This window comes from Brienomyrus brachyistius, chromosome 1 (genome assembly GCF_023856365.1).
Source record: "Brienomyrus brachyistius isolate T26 chromosome 1, BBRACH_0.4, whole genome shotgun sequence".
Taxonomy (NCBI): domain Eukaryota; kingdom Metazoa; phylum Chordata; class Actinopteri; order Osteoglossiformes; family Mormyridae; genus Brienomyrus; species Brienomyrus brachyistius.
In genome coordinates this window covers 11,673,467-11,694,820 of record NC_064533.1, presented here as the reverse complement: position 1 = coordinate 11,694,820, position 21,354 = coordinate 11,673,467, and the positions used below count along the sequence as shown (strand labels likewise).

At 52.1% G+C, this 21,354-nt stretch overlaps 1 protein-coding gene across 1 annotated transcript in view; it reads right to left on the bottom strand.

Annotated features, from left to right (window-relative positions):
* The window catches only part of sox5 (SRY-box transcription factor 5), a 118,902-nt gene extending 113,980 nt beyond the window's left edge, over positions 1-4,922 (bottom strand). Inside the window, 1 exon segment of the mRNA XM_049011261.1 lies at positions 4,866-4,922. The gene's annotated coding sequence lies outside the window, so the exon portion shown is untranslated.
* Between the last annotated feature and the right edge of the window lie 16,432 nt (positions 4,923-21,354).

Here is a 21,354-nt window from a genome sequence, read left to right as displayed (position 1 = left end):
AAGTGTCCTCCATTAAAGCCCAACTGAGCCTCGCGGGGGTCCCTCTGGAAGGAGCACTGGCAGCGACTGCAAGCCAGGTTCACTGAAATGGGTGGGTCTACAGCTCCGAGCAGCCGAGACAGGAAGACCGCAGCGGGGAGACAGTGAGAGGTTGCGCGTGGTGGGGGGCAACTTTCACCTGGCCCCCTGTTCTCTGCACCCATTATCCACCCCCTCCGCCGCATTTAAAAACCCCGTTCACACAGTGACAGCCATGTCACCATGGGGGCCGCAGGTGCTAACAATCTATCAGTCCATCGAGTTTCACAAATAATAAACATCAGATGACATGGACTACTTAAGAAAAAATTCTGTTTGTTACGTCGCAGGAATCTATCCTGGATACGTACCTGAACCCACGGAGACCAGCGTTAACCCCCAGGATGGGTCCGACAATTGGTGCAGTAGAGCAGGCCGGCGGAGTTCGGCCATGATTCCGACCGCGTTGCCCTGGCAACACCACCTCACAAAGCACACATGCCTGTCGATCGACGAGCCATCAATAAAACAACACAGGATGCTAAATATTGACATGGCCGTGCGCTTTGTGGGGGAGACTGAAACAGGGTCACTTGACACTGCGTCGTTTGCGACACGCTAAGCGTTAAGTGTCTAATTAACCGGGGAAGTTGAGATGCTTTATAGATGCTGGCTAATCAATTGCTGTCAAGGAGTTTAGCATATGTTGCTATTGCGGTAAATCATGGATAATTTCATTAAAAAAAACACCTAGTAGCTTCAGGTGTGGCTCCATCTTGGGGTTATTAAAGGTGAGAACGTATCTTACGGTGTCAAAAAGGAATATCTCTAAGCATGTCTTCAAGCACGCACACGCACACGCACACACACACACACACACACACAGCTCAGGCCCAACACAGGGAGAGGTGGGCTGCCTCTCTCTCTCTGTATAATAAGAGATCTGTTAATTATAATTAACTAGCAGTACTGCGCTCCTGGCGTGGGGGGATCAAACGCAGGCGCTGGCCAGCGGGCTCCCTCAGCGTGCACATGAAATGCGCCGCGCTCTTTAAAGACTTCCTGTCATTAGCTGGGCCCTTGTCCGCTGGCAGGGCAGACCTCCTCTGTTCCTTCAGACAATGAGGATAATGACAGCAGATACAAAACAACCCCAGCAGGAACAAAGGAGCTCGCTATTTACCATACATAGCCAGGAGGAGGAGAGCCCCGCTCCACTCGGAGTGTCCGTCCCCGTGGGGGTGCGAGTGCGTATGTGAGTGTGCGCGCGTGGGAACGCGCGGGCTGGGTGCGTCTCCATACGCTGGTGCTTCAGAGCTGTGCTCCCTGTGTGAATTTCCATGTGCTCGCTGCACTTGGGAAACAGGAGGATGCTACTTAACACAGCGGCAGAGTCACAACCTCCATTGCTGCCCACCATCCGGGTGGACATGTTACCCAGAATCCTCATCATAGCCCCCAAAATGCTGATTGGTCCATATGGCTTCGTGCTGGCATCCCGATCCCCGATGAAATGCAAAGCGCCCGTGTGCCCCCTTCCCTGCGTCAACCCCCATCCCCCCCACGATACCCACAAGTCAGCATGGGGGGGTCACACACACAAAGGAAGAAGCAGCTGCGATTATTGACGACCACATGAGTGTTAATTAAATTACAGGTAGATAACTCAATGCATGATCTTATTTCAGGATGGTGAGCTGTCTGTCCTTGCCATTCATCTGGGACGCCTTGGGGACAGAGGTGACAACGGGCAGCCCGCCACCACGCTCCCCGCGAGAAAGCGAACCCCACCCCCTACCGAGAATTACCCAGAATACCCCAACCTGATCCAGACACCAATACACACCCTGTCACAAACACTGAGAAGTGACATCTCAGAGTAGGTACCCTCAGCGAACACAACCTGTCACCAGGCCATTCCCCCCCCCCCACACACACACACACACACACACACCAAAATCATATAAATATGAATACTAAAGACCTCTCCTGTTCTCAAAGCAAGGAAAACCGAGCTCATGCCCAACGCTGGGGTCCATTGTTCAGAGGGCACTCAGCTGAGCTCGTCATTAATGTAATTACAATGTATTAAAGCCTAATGTTAGGAGTATTAACTTTAACAAGGCCCAGAGCAAGCATCGCTAACTGTCTGCTGCTGGCGGGGCGGGGGGGGGGGGGGGGGGGGGGGTAGAAAGAAAACCTTCAGGTTTAGATTCAATATTATTAGAGGATAAAGATTTTGGGAACCCAGTCTACTGGGGCATGAGGCTCTCTCTGCCAGATACAGCAGGCCACGCCCACTCTTACCAGCTGCGTCGAATCAGATGGCTGGTGGGCCGGTCGAAGCCCAGGAAGCCCCGCCCCCCAGCACACTAGCAGCACCCTGATTAGCAGTCCAAGGCGAGGGGCAGGGGCTTTGCGGCACAGGCAGATGTTCTGAAGACGCAGACCTCACAGGTGGGCGGAGCAGCTGATGTGGGGGGTGAGAAGCAAGATGGCTTGTGTGTGTGTGTGTGTGTGTGTGTGTGTGTGTGTGTGTGTGTGTGTGTGTGTGTGTATCGGGCCCCCAGTTGGGTTTAAAAGCTCTCACACCTGCACACACATGCCATTATATCTATCTGGAACCTTCTCCCTGACTCTCAGTCACCACAGTGAGCTAAACCCCAACCTCACCAAGGAGCAGGCTGATGAAAACAACAATAGTGGCTAAAAGTTAGAAAATAAGTTACAAAACACACAAAAAAATCTTTGCACAACTGATTTCTCGGTTCAGCAAAGCACCAGAGACAGTGTGACAGCGTTAAGCCTAACAGAACAGACAGCGCTCAGCCAAAGGTCCGGGCTGACTTGTGATTAGGGGGAGGAGGTTCTGTAATAACACACCACACTTTGTATGGTTAGCAAACCTACTAATAAAAAGTCTGCATTGGTACCAGACCAGATAATCTTCTGCACTTACTTGTAAATCTCATTGAAGGCGATAAGGTAGTGATTTGTCTAACTGAAAAGGAACGATTTTCTCTTAAATCCTAAATCTCCACGTCAAAGAAACTCAGATCATAGGAAATTCCTGAAGGCTCCTCAAAGCCAGACAAAAAAAACGAGAGCCAGGGTGCAATATGGGAGAAAGAAGATCCTTAAGGATACCGCACGGCTGCTGGTGCTCCTGAGAGGCTGGGCCCAGCACCGCCAAGAGCGACCATCATGCAATGCAGCAATGCCACCCTCCAGTATTTGGTTTTTGTATTTGGGTCTGTTGGGGAATGTTTTGCACTTTAAAACTGGAGCCCCCCCCAGCAAAGACGCTGAAGTGGTAGCTACCCCCCCCCCCCCCCCCCGACCCCGAGAAGGCCAACTTAAAAACACCTGCGGAAGAGGCTTTGTGCCAGAACTGAGCCATTGTACTCTCTTCCTGCAGAATCAGAACCAAGATCCAGACTGTTATGCTCTCTTCAGTGAGAGATGAACTAGAGGCATAGGAAAGGGGGGGCAGACCTGCTTCAGTGCTTCTCAGTTCCCCGAACGCCCTCACCCCTACGCCCACCCTCAGGCCTGAACGGCAGCCCCAAAAGCAGCAGATCTGTCGCCCGCCCCTCCGCCTCGCCGTCCACGTCCACCACCCCCCCTTCCCTCTCGCCCCCCCCTCCCTCCCAAACTCGGTCCATCTGTCTTTCTCCTTCTCCCTGTCATTTCCCCCGTGCTGCTAAATGATCACGACTGTGTTTTCCGCTCACACCGGGAGCGGCTCCTCGCAGTCACATGCTGGTTAACGCAGCCGGACGTCCCCTTGGGCACGCCGCAGTCCTCCAACACGGTTAGGAGCATCCCCGGGCCGGCGTGTCGCTGGGCCCTTTTTGGGACACGAGCCGGCGACCTTCTGCTGGCAAGTCCAGCTCCCCAGCCGCCACATCCACAGACACAAAACCCAGCGGGACTCTCTCACCGCATGCACACGCTTGCTTCACTGGGCCCCACTCTGCCAGGATAGGGGCCTTGAACCGTCAATCTGGAGAGCGGCACCCCCGATTGGATGTTTCGCGGACCAATGAGGGTCCCCACCTGACCCCTCCTTTAGCAGTAAGGGCGCCAGTTTTCACGCGCTGTCCTTTCACCACTGTCATCTGCTCCTCGCTCTGCTACGTGAGAATCGCAGAGTCAGAAGTGCGAGAGGCTCACTGGAAGCTACACACACACTGCGCAGAAGTACTCAAACACACACTGCGTGTGAAATTAAACACACACTGCATAAAACTATTAAAACTGACACACAGTGTAACAAACACACACACACACACACACACACACACTGCAATACTATTCAAAATACAGACACAGAAAAACCGTTAAAAGACTCCATGTGCAAAGTTAAATACACACTTTCTACGCAAAGCTACTGAAAAGCTACTCACACTGCAAATTGAAACACTCTATTCAAAAAGCTATTCAAACAAACTCAAACATAGATGGACGCAGAGGCACTAAACACATGCACAGATAGACAGACACAAACATACACACACACACACACACACATGGAGTAACGCATTGACAGCGGGTCTCCGTCCCTGGGGTCACACCAGCCGTGTGTCGTGGCCAGTCCCCGGGCCCTCGGCACGGCACAGCCGTTGCGTGGACGCGGTCGGCGGCTGCGTGATGACAGGATGCTCCTCGCTGTGTTTATTAATGAGCCGTTTCCGTGGCGGCGGGCGCCGGCATCCTCGCCTCGCCCCCGCATCACATCGACGCTGGCCTCAGCCATGGCGACATGCTCTCAGCTTGTCCCCCCCCCCTCCCCCACAACCCCCCCAATGCATCAAAGCGGGGTTCGCATTTAAACACGCGCTCACCTGCCGCACTCAAGCCCCTCTGTCAGTCGGCAGCCGCGATCGCCGTGGAAACTGACCTCGCCTCTCCGGAGAAGGGCCGGCGTCACAGGCGAATGTCACAGCATCTCCCAGCCTCCGCCCCCTCCACCTCTACGGGTCGCAGCACCTGCGTGTCACACCTCCCCGCTCCACTCACCCACATCAGACCCTCACCACCAAATCATTCCGAACTTTCGCTTGCGAGTCGGTTCTCAAAATGACCGACCGTTTCTTTTATTTTTAACTTGGGAGAAACTCAAACCATAATGTTTGCATAACTTCATTTAAATCTTTCCATACCACATTTACCCCACCTGCTTGTTTACTGGCTCAAATCAGCCGACAGTTTAAGGTAAAAGCTTTCAGTCGGCGCCTGGAACCTTCTGATCGATGGCCCGCAGATCGCGGTTAACCGTCACGCTCAGCTTCCTATGGCTGATATTTTAGATATTTTATTTTTGACTTATCAAATCATGCTGATCTTTTTCAAAGGTCCAGAACAGTGAGAGTCTGCCGATCGCAGGCAGCCGAGACCCTGCTCAGCCAGCGTAGATCTGCGTACGGCACGCAGAGCTGCATTAAGCAGGTATGGCCTAGCCGCAGCTGGATCGGCCTGGCATCTCTATGATGCTATTCATGTCATTGTCATATCGCAGTTTCCAGCGCGTCCCTCCAATTTGCATAACTACTCATTACAAAACACAAACGTGCGAGCACGCAAACATACACACAAACACACATACACACAAATACATGGACGAACATTAAGACTCAGAAACAGACACACGTCCATCAGCACGTTGGGGTGAAAGGGGCGGGGCCAAGACGACCATCAAAGGTCCATCCACGACGGACTTCATTATGCCTCAAAACCCACTCCGTTTCAATTGTAAACGCTTTCTTCCTCAACCACCCACCCCACCCCCCCCCCCAGAAAAAAAACCCCACCCCCCGACTCCCCCAGAAAGCATGTCAGATGTAAACAAAGCCATTGCCAAGGCCCTAATTAAATACATGAGCAGCATTAACATAACCTGAAAGCCCCGGCCAATTCGCTCTCTTTTTTTTTCTGCCCCCCCCGTCCTTATTTATTTTTTTTTTGTTATTATGATCCAACCAGTGCTCCCCATTGTGGGCAGTGTAATTACCATCAGGACCCAGAGCCCAGGCCTTTGATATGGAAATGGACGCTCACTACCAGCCCCTGCCTCCCCCCCACCATATCACCCCCCACCGTACCCCCCCGCCCCTCGGACCATCTCCAGCATGCATTTCAAAAACGCTCGTCAACACCTGACGGCGAGGGCAGCCCTGCCCGTGTGCCTGAGCGCGTATGCGTATATATGTGTGTGCGTGTGTGTGTGTGTGTGTGTGTGTGTGTGATGCACGTTTGATACAGAGGAGGAGCTGGGTGGGTTGGGGTTCACCAGGGGGGTGGTCACGGTACAGTAGGACCTGCAGATTGTGGGGGGGTGGGGGGTACAGAGGACAATCTGTCATGTACAGTAACGGCTCTGTCGTCACATGACTCACTGCCCGGCCTTAATTATTAATTGCACTTGTCGACTGCCATTAATTCCTCTTTAGCATCCCTGTCTGGGCATAATTAGACGGAGCGCGGCCTGCTGCTTCCCCCGGCGCATGGTCGCAATGCCATCCCACGCTTAAGAGCCGCACCCCGGAAAGCGCACCTGCCCACCTCCCTGTTTCAGAAAGGGGTCATTCTGCAAGCCCCGCTGGGACACTGGGACCCACTCCCGTAAAGCACCTAATACAGGGGCCTCTGCAATCAAAAAGAGCATTTACGCTATTTACGCAAGATTAAAACAAAGGGTCTCCTTAAACTTGTCATTAAAACTTGTTCGGTCCGTCTGCATCCTATGCCATTGTTCCCCTATTTTCCTAAATAACAGATTGCTGTTAACGCATCCACTTCATCAAAAATGCTAAATATTTACCCATAGAAATATAACAGTTACTAACGCCAAATGGAGCTAATCAAAAAGATAAAAAGCGAGGCTCACCACCTTAACAGGAGCATCAGCCTCATCCTAGCGGGAGGGGATAAGGAATCAAACACAGTTGTCACTGACAGCCGGCTCTTGCTAGGTGTTCATGGGTAGGGGGTTGGGCTGACAAAGTGGAGATGGGTGAAACGAGAGTGTAGTTACGCAAATCAAAACAATGATGACAACAGCGGCAGACAGAGTGAGGGACGTTGTCACCGACAAAGACGATTCAGCCGAGGAGTAATTAAGGGCCCTGTACCCGACTTCTAATTGGCCGCACAGGCAACGGTGACGAGGACACATACCCTCCCCCCTCCAACCCTAGAGATAGGTGGAGAACGACCCGGGCTGGGTTTTTTCCCCTGTGATTCCGTCCCGCACAGCTGAGCAAGGATCGGATCGGGGGTGGGGGGGGGCGGGCAGGAACTGAGGGGGGGGGGGGGGGGGGGGCGGACGGCGACGGATCAGAGGGGAGTCCAGATGGACGCGGAAGCCCACAGTGTCCCCACACCCTCACGCGTCATATGTTGTCCCATCTGCGCTGTTACCATGTGCTGCCTTTAACCCAGCCGCTGCTCAAACGGGAGGCACCGCGACCATACACCCACCCCCCCCAGGTAAGCACCCCCCAAACGACACGCAGGTGACACGGGCGATGCGCTGGGTCAGCTGTCCGCAGACCCTCCCCACGCTCCTGCCCTCCATTTCCCAACTCGCGGCTTCGCTCTCGTGCTTGTCTGGGAATCGACGGAGGAGAAGCGGGTGCCTTCCTACGCTCGCAGCCGAGCGTCTCCCCCTCCCCCAGCAAAAGTGTCTCGCAAAACTGAAAGCGGGCAAGGAGGAGGAGGAAGTTTAATTCCCTGTAACGCTCTTCTTTCGAAGGGGTCAGAGTTGCTAGGCACCAGCAAGCAAACCATCACCATGGATGATGGACCTCCACCACGCCAACATCTTCCAATCAAGCTGGGAATCTGCTACCAAATTCACACGCTGGTGCTCTTACAGAAGCCACTGTGTCTAGCTCTCAGCTCTTAGTTTCACGTTAAGACAGGAAAAAAACAGGCTTAAAAAGTCACAGAAAAAATATCGTCCTGCTCTTTTCTCACAGCTCACAGCTTCATAAGCACCGAACACCATAGGTTACATGTTTACATTGTTATTTGTCCCCAGAGTCTTATTCTGAAAATGGAGCCACAGATGAATAGGAAAAATAATTTTGGGGTGGGGGGGGGTTGTTCTGATCCACTCCTGAGTATTTCTTCAAACGATCAGCTATTGTGCAACAATTAGTCTTGCTAATTGCTAAGTTTTGTTGTTCTAATGAGCCTAATTGCCTGGAATACAGGCAGAGAGGAGGGGGGTGGGAACCTGGAAGATAATGACGCTACCTGTTCTTCTTTGTTCTACAGGATAGAGCCCTCGAGAGGAAGGAATTACATCACCCCACCGGAGGCGAGAGCCCGATTAAGGAAAGAAATATCGTCTAGACTCTACGGAAGAGAGAATGAAAGAATTCTCACCTGAGATTAATAAAGCAAGCATTGAGTATCCACTCTTCAACAGACCTCCATTTGTGAGCATCTTGTTCAATGTCAATATGTTTAAAGAGAATTTTCACTTCTCTACCAACTGTGTGACAATCTGTCCATCTTAGCAGACCAGCACCGATGGGTAAATCGCCCTCCCGCTACCGCCCAAGGCTAACAGCGAATGTAGCCTTCAAAAGACTGGCAGGTAGTACTGGTGGCTTTCTGCTTCCTGGCTGGATGACGCCTGGCTTTTATTGACCCCTGGAGGATCTCTGGCCTGGATTCTACGATGGTCAGATACCAGCAGAGCGGTCATCACCGAGTGGCTGCTTGACCACTTCCTTGACCCGCTTTTCCCCCCCTTATCTCCCGGGGACACTGCCGCTTCCCAAAAATGGCCTCATTTACATCACTTCAGCTTAACAGCCGAGGTCATCACATTGTCCTATGGTGACCCCAACTTAGTATAAAATTGGATCAGGCTGCCTGATTGTAACCTGCTCACGTGTTTATGCTACAAGAGCCTGTGCTATAGTCATACTACAACCTGCAACATCAAACAAATCCACCTCCTGCGAGAATCACATAAGACAGGTCCACTCCATCCAGAACCGGTCCCGCATTCATTAACCTCTCACGCGGCAATGCTGAGGTACCTGTACCATTTGGCAATTAAAACCCCCCCTGGAAAACCACTACTAATGGGACAAACGGAACCAGGCTCGGCTCAGCTGATAGAATCAGTAACACATCTAGCATATTAGCCACCCAAAAGCCACTATAACTCTAAACTGTGGAGTTTCTTGCATCCACATGATTGTGCCGCAACTCCCTTTGCTTCCAGCCGGCGTTGTCTGTGTAATTGTTTAGTCTGAAGTGGCTTTGTTCTTCAATAGTCCTTCCTAGTCTTCCTCACTGATCTCATACTGAGGTCTTTACAGCCAAGGATCGAGATGAGGAAATGTGTACCTCTGTTAGTACCTGTAGGGGTAAGATTAGGTTCTGCGAGAGAGTATATCTATGTGAAAGGGTGTGCAATTGTGTGTTTATCTGCAATAGTTAGTCCCTATACGATTTCTTGTCCCCCCCAACACACACACACACACACACACACACACACACACACACACACACACACACACACACACACACACACACACACACACACACACAATACATCCATATTCTGAAGAAGGCTAATCTAAGACAGGAAGTGAGCTGTAATATCAGTTGTGAAGGTCAAAGAGTCATTGTGTATACAAGGACTTCAAACAACCTCTGTGGCACGGCACAGGAAGCGACGCTATCAGTCAGGCCCTCGAACCCGGGCGCCATGGCTCACATCCTACAGAGAAGCGGAATGAGAGCTGGAAAGCAGCAAGTTGCAAGCCCCTCAGCTGAGCGCTGAAGCCATATGTGATATAGCACAATGCCCCGTGAAGCGTGCAGGCCTGTCCCTCTGACAGAGCCGGGGGGGGCGGGGTCTTTGTGTTGGGGGGTCAGCTCCCAGGGTTTGGCCGTGTGGCACACTCAGCTGTGGACTACACATGCTACTATTCTGAAACTAAATCGATCCAAACACTGAAATCCCTATGGCACGACTGTCAATGTCCCTCAACTGACAGCAGCAACGACGTCCATATCTGACCACTGTGCTCTACCCCTATTCACTAACCTATGCAACTTTACCTCAAGCCTGTTTACGAATTAGGCTTATGTGTACGTATGATAAGCTAACTCATATAGCTTCCATCCTCCTGATCTACTCAATCAAAACCTTAAGATTGTATAGAACGTCCCTCAAACCTGACACCTCAGTTTTTGAGTTTTTGACACAGTATCCCAGGCCCACTCTGACCATCATTTTTTTGAGCTGAATTCCTTAGTTATTCATCTGACCGTCACAAACTAACTGGTCCGCTTACCTACAAAAGGCCCTCGAAGTGCTTCACTTTGAACCAAAAGACCCATCGGTGGGCAGAAGGTGCCGGAAGGAGAGGGGACATCATGGAAGGTGACCAGGGGGAGGGAGGTGAGGACGGCAGCTGGTCCCTGAGCACAGCCCCCAGCCGGGGGGGTTGGTGCTCTCTCGCCTGCCCGCACACGCGGTAAAAGAACCTTGTTTGTAAAACGAGGGGACAAGTCACCTAACAGGACGTACGTCTGGAGCCAGAGTGACCACGCCCAGCTTGAAGGGTCATGTGACATCCCTAACAGGGATCCACCCACCCCCTGCCCACCCCCTCCCCTCCCCCAGGCCCCACTTACACACACGCACAGACACGTCCGTGCAGACCAACTCCATTTATTACTATTTAAAAAGGTCACAGTTTTCTCTGGCTAAGCGCCCTGCGCCATTGATAATTTTATGCATAAACAAATGGCAAATTTGTGGCACATAAATATGTATTAGCAATTAATAATGTCCTCCACGTCGCGGGTAGTGCCAGGTGCATGCGAAAGCGGCGGTGTAGCTGGTGGCTTTGTGTCTGCCCGGCTCTCCACAGCCGCCCCACAATGGGGACACAAAGGCCACTTGCAGCCTGGTGGCTGGTGCCATGCTTTCAGGTCTTGGCCCTGGAGATGTACTGGAGGAGGGGGGAGCAGAGGAAACCTTAATATTTCTGTATTTTATTTTCTTTTTTTTTTGCTTTTTTTTTGTATGAATCTTACTAATCGACACCGTGGCAAACTCATTGACGGCCATTTTGATTTATAGACGTGGCCTGTTCGTCAGTTGATACAGTTTGCACAGATATATTTGTCTGTGTAAAGACAGGCTGACGATGTGACTGGTCGCAACAATTTAGAATGGTGACTGGTGTTAGGTGGGGTTGGGGATTGTTTGTACAGACATTAGGGGGCGCTAGTGAGCAGTGAACAAGGTGTGGAAGCCACCTGTTCTTCCTCAGTGTTTCAACAGGAGTTTTACCAGAGATCTGGGTCAAACTGCAGCTTCCCTCCTACAGCATCCATACAAACACACACACACACCACACACACACACACACACACACACACACACACACACACACACTCCCTCCGAGTCTCAGAGCAAGGTGAGAGCAGGACACTGCAGGTTAATAAGGTCCCTTAATGGGCGTCGGATAAACACTGCCATTGTGACAAATTGGACCATCTCGCATCGCAACGGCGCTGCTCCGCGCCGAGCGAGACAGGAGGCGGCTTCCCAGCAGCGGCGGAGAGAGACGGGGAGGCCGGTATCCGTCAGGAACATCTCCCTAATCACGCCTGTAATCCTCCTATTCATTTCATCAGCGTGGCACTACTGTTAATCAAAAAACAACACATCTGTCTATTCATTCCATCTCTAATACAATGATAATTATCAGGCAATCTGCTAATCACAGCCAATGCAATCAAAAGGGCATCCGGGGCTACATCTGTTCTATTGCTGTGACCCCCCCCCCCGAGCTCACTTTTGGGGAGGATTGTAACCACAGCCTCCTGTGTGCAGCTGCAGGGTTAGGGTAGACCTGAAAACGGTGACAGGACCCTCCCCCCCCCTCCCCCGCCCCGCCCGAGCTTGAAAGGCTTATTGTTCGCTGAGGTGGTCTCTGCCCCCCCACCCCCCAACAGACAGACACATGCATCACACACCCCACTACAGCAGTCCTAATCACAAGCCCCGACCCATGCACACTGGTAAATATTTATCTGAGATGTAAACGGCGTGCCGCGTGATTCAGCGACATGCTTTTCCTTCCTGGCTAATGACGATGTTTAGTCTTGAGGTCAGGAGGGTGTGCGCTACAGCCCCCCCCCCCCCCCCCCCCCGCCTCACTTGTCTGAAGCTCTATTCTGCTCCACCGCAAAGATACAGGGGCATGGTAACTTGCACAATAGCCACAATTAGCATCGGAGTTTGCAAGGAGATTGGAATCATCGCTGACTCTGTGCTTTGACCTTTTACTGATCTGACTACTCATCTCACAGTCACAGCACTTGGACTCCTGGAGAGTCATCTCAATTCAGACATTTGGACTGCAAAAGATTCGTCTCAGTCCCAGTACTCGGACTACAGGAGAGTCGTCTGGGAGAGACTCCTTGTCTTGAGACTATAGGAGAGTCAACTCATTCCCAGTGCTCAGATTACAGGAAAATCATCCCAGCCCCAGCACTTGGACTACAGGAGAGTCGTCTCAGTCCCAGTGTTCAGACTAAGGGAGAGTCGTCTCAGTCCCAGTGTTCAGACTAAGGGAGAGTCGTCTCGGTCCTGCTGCTGAGACTACGGGAGAGTCCTCTCGGTCCTGCTGCTGAGACTACGGGAGAGTCCTCTCGGTCCTGCTGCTGAGACTACGGGAGAGTCCTCTCGGTCCTGCTGCTGAGACTATAGGAGAGTTGTCTCACTCTCAGCGCTGACACTATAGAATCATAACAGTCCTAGCACTCAGACCACAGGAGAGTCACCTCAGTTCTAGTACTCTGATTCTACAGGAGAGTCGTCAGTCCTGGGGCTCAGATTATACAATGTCTTCAGTCTTTCAGCTCAGACACATTAACCTCTGCAGACTATACCCAACAATACAATCAGTGTCTCCCGCTGAGCATTCAGTGCAGAGAAGCCAGCCTGTGCTCTGTGTGAGGCTAAACGAGTATGGTTAGTGGGTGTTAATAAAACTCAACCCCACACACACACACACACACACACACACACACACACACACACGTGTATTTATATTTTTGTGGGGACTCTCCATTCATTTCTATGGGGAAAACTCAAACCCCAACATGATGACCATAACCCCTACCCACCCTAACCTTACCCCATAAGTAACCAAATATAAGACTTTTGGCATTTTTTTGTTTTTTAATTGCATTCACAGATCTTTGTGGGGACCCAAAAAATGGTCCCCACAATGTAATATAAACATAATCTACAGACACACACACACCTTCTGTCTGCCTTCTCACCACAGCTTTTTGGCTCCTATAAAGCCCCCTACCCCTCAGTATAGGCTTGGAATAAAGCTCTGCCCCTTCCCTCATTATACCTGTGGGGTACGGGGGCAGAGACGGGGGGGAAATAGTCAGATAACTGGGCAGATAGGAATCAGCTGCTAAACAGCTTAAGAGGAGTTAAAAATGGAAGGAAAAAAAGATGGTAAACATCATCATGTCTCTCCCAAACACGCTGAATCACCCGACCAAGGCAGCCAAACCACAGCCCTCACCACAGACCATAAAAACAGCAGGCAGGCCTTCAGAGCTTCTGTACCGGCAGTCGGTGTTGCAGGCAGGCCGCTCACGGTACATTAATAACCCACACACTCCATGTCTTCATTTACCATTAAAAAGAGTGGCAAAGGGCAATTAAGGGGGCGGGGCGGCAGTAACAATTTCCAGTTCTTTCTCCAACTGGAAAGTTTTCTTTGGTCTGGTTCCTTTTACCAGTAAAGTCTTCGCTGCTGCGGCCACAAGAAGGAACTGAGGAGCATGTGATTCGCCAACCGATCAGCCAGTCAAACCCCGAAGAGGTGAAGAGATGGATTACAGGAGAGTTTTCCCAGATGTCCAAAAGTGCCCAGGGAGCAGCCAGTGGTGTGCCCCCCCCCCCCCCCCCCAGTACAAAGGCGTTCAATGCGGCTCCCCAAGTTTACAGGGTGGGCTAATGTTAATGAATAAGTATCGCATGTTAGCGTAGCACACGCTGCACGCGGGCGGGTTATAATGGGAGAACTGGGGTGGGGGTGGTGGTGGGGGGGCGTAATGGGGAGCAGAACGCGTACGTTTGCGTTTCCCTAGTGTCTGCGTGCAGCTGCTATGCGACTTAGCCCTATTAATAGGACAGACGGAGCCCAGTCGGCAGGGGCCAGAGCGCAGAGCAGAGTCATGCTGCCGGGACCCTCAGGACCCCCTTTGTGGGCCCGTGTTGTTTTTGAAAGCTTTATTGGCCCAGCAGCCTGAGCTGACCCCTCCCCAGTCAAAGGCCCCCTTTGTCTGCGTCGAGGACACGGGAGACAGTGTGTCAGCCTGACACACACACACACACAGATCAATGATTCCTGACTCCTCGTTTCTCTGCCAAAAAGCAAGAGGATTTTAGAAGCAGAACTCTGCCCTCCTCACCGGGATGTCCGCCTGGGGTTTGTCAGCCCAGGTTTACTCTTTATTTCGAGGATTTTTTCGTCACAAGGTTACAGGAACACAATCACAGGGAGCAGGGGGAGCACACACACACACACACACACACACACACACACACACACACACACACACACACACACACACACACACACAGAGTTCATATATTCCAATTATAGGCACTCCTTTCATTTCTATGGTCATAACTCTAATCCCAACATGACGAGCGTAACCCCCTACCCAGCGCTAACCTTAACCATAAGTAACCAAACAAAATACAAGATTTTTGGCTATATTCAGTTTTTTGAAAGCATTCACAGATTTCTATAAAATAAATCTCACACACACACACACACACACACACACACACACACACACACACACACACACACACACACACGCTCGTAAGCTCTGAGTTAAGCAGATCAAGGAAGTGAGGGATGGGGGTGTAATAAGTTGTCACTATAAGCCAACCAGGGAAAAAAGGGACTTAAAAAGTGCTTAACGTGCATCAGAGATGTGTTACAGTGCTGGGGTATCCAGGGTCTCTCTCACACACATAGACACACACACACACACACACACACACACAAACCACACCAGGATCCCATCCTCTGCTTATACTGTATGTTTATCTGCAAGCGTTCCGGGTAGGGTCTGACTGCTGACACAGGGATATGAGAGGGGGTGACAGTGGGGTAGGGGGGGGCTGTTGGTAGGAGCATGACCCCCCACATGTGACCTGCTGCTTTGCCTTCAGCCAGCTCGCATGCGCCCACTAGCCGGCGGGGGGGGGGGGGGGCACTTAGAGTCAGCTGGAGTCATGCAGGGGCAGGAGGACACACCCCTTATGCCAGCCACCAAAATCACTTGCCTCGGTGGGACACTTAAACACCCCCTCTGTCAATTTTAACCCCGCCAATGACTCTCTCCATCACCAGTGACATCACAGATCCTAAATCGTAACCCCCCTATACTTCCCAACACCAGTAAAATGACCACCCCCAAGAAGAGAGAATGAGGGGCCAGCGGGACCGTCCCGTTATGGACCGCGTGGGTAAATCCCAGTCCCGCGTCTCACTGTGTGACGGACCGCACCGGCTGCAGAGTGAGGAGGAGTGAGAGACATGTCCGGGACGGCAGCGATGACAAAGGGGCGGGGCAGAGACATTCCTGGTATGTGGCCATGTGTTCTCGTCATGGGGGGTGGGGGGGGGTGGGCTTGCACAAAGACGCCATTTGTGTGGGAATTAACGGCCAGATGTTACAGCCGCTATCCTAATAAGCTAAAAGGTTGCAAATGACTAACCACTGGAAAAAAAAACATGTAATCGAAAATAAAGACTGAACTGATTTGAACTGCCCCTCCCACACCCAGCCCCCCCCCCCATTGACAAAAGAGTCACGTGAGCGGCACCAACTGCCCGCCCCATTCCGTAGCTTTACAAACCGGCCGACGAGCTTCAAATTACCAGCGAAAATTTCTGCCTTAAACAACATACAGGGCTTGGTTCAGACCAAAACGGGCCCTTTGAACCTGAATTCCTGCAGTGAGCGCAGTGATATTTCAGATCCTGGACCACACCAGGCCAAAAGGTCCCTCAGTTGGGCTAATCAGACCAATGTAAGGGCGAGTTTAACTACATCCACTGCTACAACGTGAGGGGTGCTAAGAATCGTCTAGAAGAGCACTGGGCCCGATGCATATTTATGAGTTAAAACAGCCCCGAATCCACTCCCCTAACCCACACTTATTTAAAATTGCTGAGCACATATGCACACAAACTCACGCGAACGCACTCGCTGTGGATTACCGCTTACAGAATAAAATGAAGCGAAATTACTGGCGGGGCGACCTGGAGTGTTCCGGACCCGGGCCGGTTCAATAACATTATTCCAACATCACCATGACCACTTCAGGGAGAACCACCCCCCCTGCCCCCGCCACTCTAAAAAGAGTGGGATCATTTCCACTTGATCTGGACATGGAGTGATATGTCAATACTGACCTGAGACTGGGATTTCCATCAAGCCCCCCACTCCTCTACAGCTCACGCAAAGTGCCCCCCCCTCTCAAACACACTCACATACCCAAACACATGACACTTCCTCCATCGCCAATCCACACCTTCTCCCTCTGGGACGGGAATGTGCTTCACATGCATGGGGCCTGTACCTTCACATTCGCCTGTCGCATTTATTCAAACCTACTTCCCTCTGAGTTTCAGGCATGATGATCTCCTTCCCGGGCCTTAACCCTACAGCCTTCAAGTTACCAATCGTTGCTGTTACCCCTCATGCTCAGATTGGGCTCAGATTTACGGTGCTGTGGGGGCTGTGTCGCCTCGCCCGTTTAGGGAGCTTGTTTACACGTCGGGCCTCATAAATCCCCCCCCCCCTTCAAACAGCGCACTGGGCCGCTGCTTGATTATACCTCTTGTCTCACAAGGATGCAATAAAAATTCCTTGGCTGCGGCCGGCTGCTCTGCTGGCCTCGTCTGCAGGCCGCCCAGCGCCTCCTCATCCCTTCCTTTTCTTCTCCTCCTACTTGCTCCTTTCCATGACTTCCTTCCTTCTTGTCTCTTCTCTCGCCAACCATCTTCTACCCACCACACACACACACACACACACAGATATACAGACACACACACATAGACACATAGGGAGATACTCACACAGACACATACACTGACAGACAAAAAAAAACCACACACAAACAGTTACACACACATACACACACACACACACACACACACACAGGCACACACCCTGATAGACATACTGACAGATACACACAGACACAACACACAAGGGGGGGGGGACCTGTCACTGTGAGCATTACGGGGACAAAACACACCAGCGCCTCTCGGAGACGGGTCAGGGCAGTACCAATGTCAGCCTGTCCTCCCCAAGAGAGGGAGATTTACTCCAAGGCACCTCAGTAGAATGTTACCTGTGTTACAATCAGTCAGAAGTGTTGATTATGGCTGCTGTGGGCAGCGGCCAGGCACAGACCCTTAAAAATCAGGCAGGCAAAGCGGCAACTATCGAAGCCTGATGTGTGACAAGGAGCAAGAGGAGGTGAGTCCGTGGGCTTCAGTCCTGCACCTGCACTACCACACCGCAATGTTTAAATCTCAGATTTGGAGAGGAGGTTCTCTGTCTATTGACCTCAGAAGACTATATTCATCACTCCAGTCCTGAGATACTCTCCCCCAGCACAGTTCCACAATTTCTGTGGTGTGTATTTATATCTGGGGGGGGGGGAGTGGTCACAAGACACGGAATCAATACCCCCTTCCTTGTACACCAGCATCTCCAGGTAACACTTCAATCAAGAGGCCCAGCCAACCACATGACCCTAATTCTCCAGAGAGCAAGCTGACCAGCAGAGGGCATGACGGTGAAGGAAGCAGCGCGCTGCTCCACGTGCCATGCGGCGCATCCTCCACTTAATCGCATTAATTCCACCGCAGCGAGGTAACAAACACTCAGAAAACCTGATTAATTTCACAAGAGGATTACGCCCCATAGGAAATAATGAAAAGGGAAGAGAGACGGGAAAAATGACATAAAAGGGATTAATCAACTATATTTGATCCAGAAATAGCAAAGTAATCCAGGTATAATTCAAGTGGAACAGTATCAGTGATCAGTCAGATGGGTAACATTCTGTTACACCGTTCAGCTGTTTGGCAAAGGGAGGAGTTGTTCTGATTCTGAGCCTGCTGGGCTCAACCCAAAACAGGCGACCCAAACACACCAGAACCATCAGAATGGCCCAAGTCAGCACTTTGGCTTCAGGCCCTGGCTTGCCTGTCTTGCTGGCTCAGTTAAATTCTTGTTTCTGGGTTTCCATGTGTGGTTCATTGAGTGTGTGTGTGTGTGTGTGTGTGTGTGTGTGTGTGTGTGTGTGTGTGTGTGTGTTGGGGGGTTAGGGGTAAGAGAAAGGTGTGGAGCCAAATCATCCAGTGGAATTGATACCTAACTGGGCCAGGTGAGACGAGATGAACTCCTTACAGCCCGTCCAGCCCAGGGAGAGCCCCAAAGAATTGGGTGCGTCCAGGCAGAAGTAATCGAATAAAGAATCGCGTATCACATGCTTCTGTCATCTTCACTTGGAGCGGGGGAATGCACTGTCCAGGCAGAAGTAATCAAATCAAGAGTCGACCCTCCACAGAAGTGTAAAGCTTTGGTGACTGGGGGGGGGGGGGGGGTCTTTGTTTCACCATGTTAAGTGGGTCTTCATGGTGCGGGTCATTCAGCTACCGCCACCCCCACCCCCCTTGCTGAAATCCCCCACACAGTGACCTGGTTCTGCTGGTATGGTCCAGTGCAGCACGCTGCTAGATAAGCCAGCATGGGGGGCACGTATGTGTACACACACACACACACACACACACACACACTCACCGGCCATTACACAGAAGACATTCACGCTCGCACAATTCATTAAATGGCAATTCAATGGCGCGCACGTATCTTCAGGCTCACGCAGAAGCATGTTCATGCTCACTGGGGGAGGGAGAAGATGTCAGTCTTGATAATGGATATTTCTATCTGCTGAGTAACTAATTATTAGCAAAGCATGTCTGTGAACACTGTTTTCAAACAAGTGCTCAGAGAGCCCATCCGTAATTAGCCACGGCAGCCACTGCCACCACCCCTTTCCTCTTCCCCCGTTTTCCCCGCAGCCTGGAGGTATTAGGTATTAGATCGCCCCCCCCGAACAAAACATGGCCATCGCTCGTGGGAAGACAGCTTGACTGCACGCAAAACGACACGTTCAGAGCGGGATATGCGAGCAGGAGCCTGTCAGGCACGGCGAGGATCTCGTTCCTCTGTCACCTGCCAGCAGCTGAGAAAGGCGCGAGTGTCAGGCTGCTGTCGAGTACCAAAACAAGCCCCCCCCCCCTCCGAGAGCCCAAGAAGAACCTGGCCTCATTCTCCAGGGTGTCCCACCAGGGCCAGAAGCTAACGCCCGAGTGTAAAGGCGTGTAAGACTGTGTGTGCGTGTGTGTGTGTGCGTGTGTGTGGGCGTGAGCTGGGCTGCCCCAGATCCGGCGGCCTGCCTTGTGCCCTGAGTGGAAGGGGGGGAGGAGGGCTGCAGTGGTGTGTCCCCCCCCCAGCCCTTGGGGCCCAGCGACAGCACGTTAGGCCACTGTTGCTGTCAGGTCTCATTACGCCGCCTCTTTAGCAGGACGGATATTAGGACGGACAGGCAAGTAAGCAAATTAAACACCCGACTCTGTTCACTTAAAGGCACAACGGCCCTTCAGTTAAGCTGCCCCACTGGATTGCAAAGCAAGAACAGGAGGGGCAAGGGGGCGTGGTCTGTGGCTGCCCCGCACACAGGGGGGTCATTAGCCTGGTCTCATGTCTCTCCATGGGCCGGGCATCGATAAGCCACGCCCCCTTGTCAGTCATCAGAGTACACACAGGCTTCGCTGCTTTCCCCCATCCCATCCATAAGATAAGACCGGTGATTGGCAGATGTCGGTTAACACCCTCCCTCCCGCCCCCCCCACCTACGCCAGCATTTTCAAGGCCGGCCAGGGCTCAAGGCCGACTCGCCGAAAAAAGCAGAGGGGTATAAAAGAGCTAAAGACCTGGGCGTGCGACTCCTTACACTCGTTACAGCCGAGTGAACAATATATAGGGCAGGCTGGCCTTTGCAGGGTGATAATAAAATGCTAAAGCCTGCAGGCTCACAGCACATCGTACATTAAGCTGAGGGGCCCAAACATCCTGCAAGCAGATAAGTCAATATGGTCCTATTCTGTCAGCGTGAGGGATCTGAGCAGCAGGCAGCAGGCAGCAGGCAGCAGGCAGCAGGCAGGCGCACCGCTAACCCGCCCCACTGCGTCCTGCAGCTTCACGGCATCTTTCCGTCACCCCTCTCACCCAGATCAGGTGGTTCAATCCCGAACCCGCGCATCCACCTCCAGACAAACGGACCGGAGGTGGGTTCTAGGTGTCACCAGGGCCGGAGAGCGAAGACCCTGCAGCCGTCTGTATCGATATCACGACGCTGCCGTGGCGACAGCCCCCGGGCCCCATCCCTTTAACCTCCGGAGCTTGTCGCCATGGCAGTGCTGAAGCTTAATCAATGGAATGGAAGCGACGTTTCAGACTAAATCAAATTACATGGAAATGAAGGCGGACAGGAGGTCGACACTAAGTGCTGCTCGTGCTAACGCTCAGGTCGTCGCCACGGCAGCGCAGGACCTACCCAACATTCCCGGGGGTCGCTTTGGCACACTTACACTCGGGGGCCGGGCAGGGAGGTGGGGGGTGGTGGTGAGACGGATCGTCGGCTGTTTGCACCTCCTCTCCCTCTCTGTTTTATCAGTTCCCCCCCCCTCACGGTTTCCATTCATCAGCGTGTTTATGGAAAACAAAGCCTATTAAGTAAGCTGCTTACAGAGCAGGGTCAGCCTACAGGCCTGCAGGTGATGCATGAGGGATTAAAGTAGGACACCGGGAACTTGCAATCGCACCTAGTGAGTTATAAAGCAGGCAGGGGGCGTCAGTATGCATGCAGGCTTCAACGGAGGCCAGGGACGGGTGTATCCCTTTCGCCCTAACACGCTTTACCCGCCCCCCCACCCCCCCTTAAAAAAGTGCATTTTTCACTTGAGTAATTGATGCTAGCTGCACGAGCAGGCCCAGCGCTAATTAACGCTGCAGGGTCAGGGCCGAACAGTGGAGTAAATCAGCATGCGAGTGGCACAGGCATGACAGGGGCAGCTATGCAGGGGTCCTGACCAGAGCACCACTGCCCTGGCTACCAATCATCAGTCCTGACAGTGTCACTCAGCACCCACT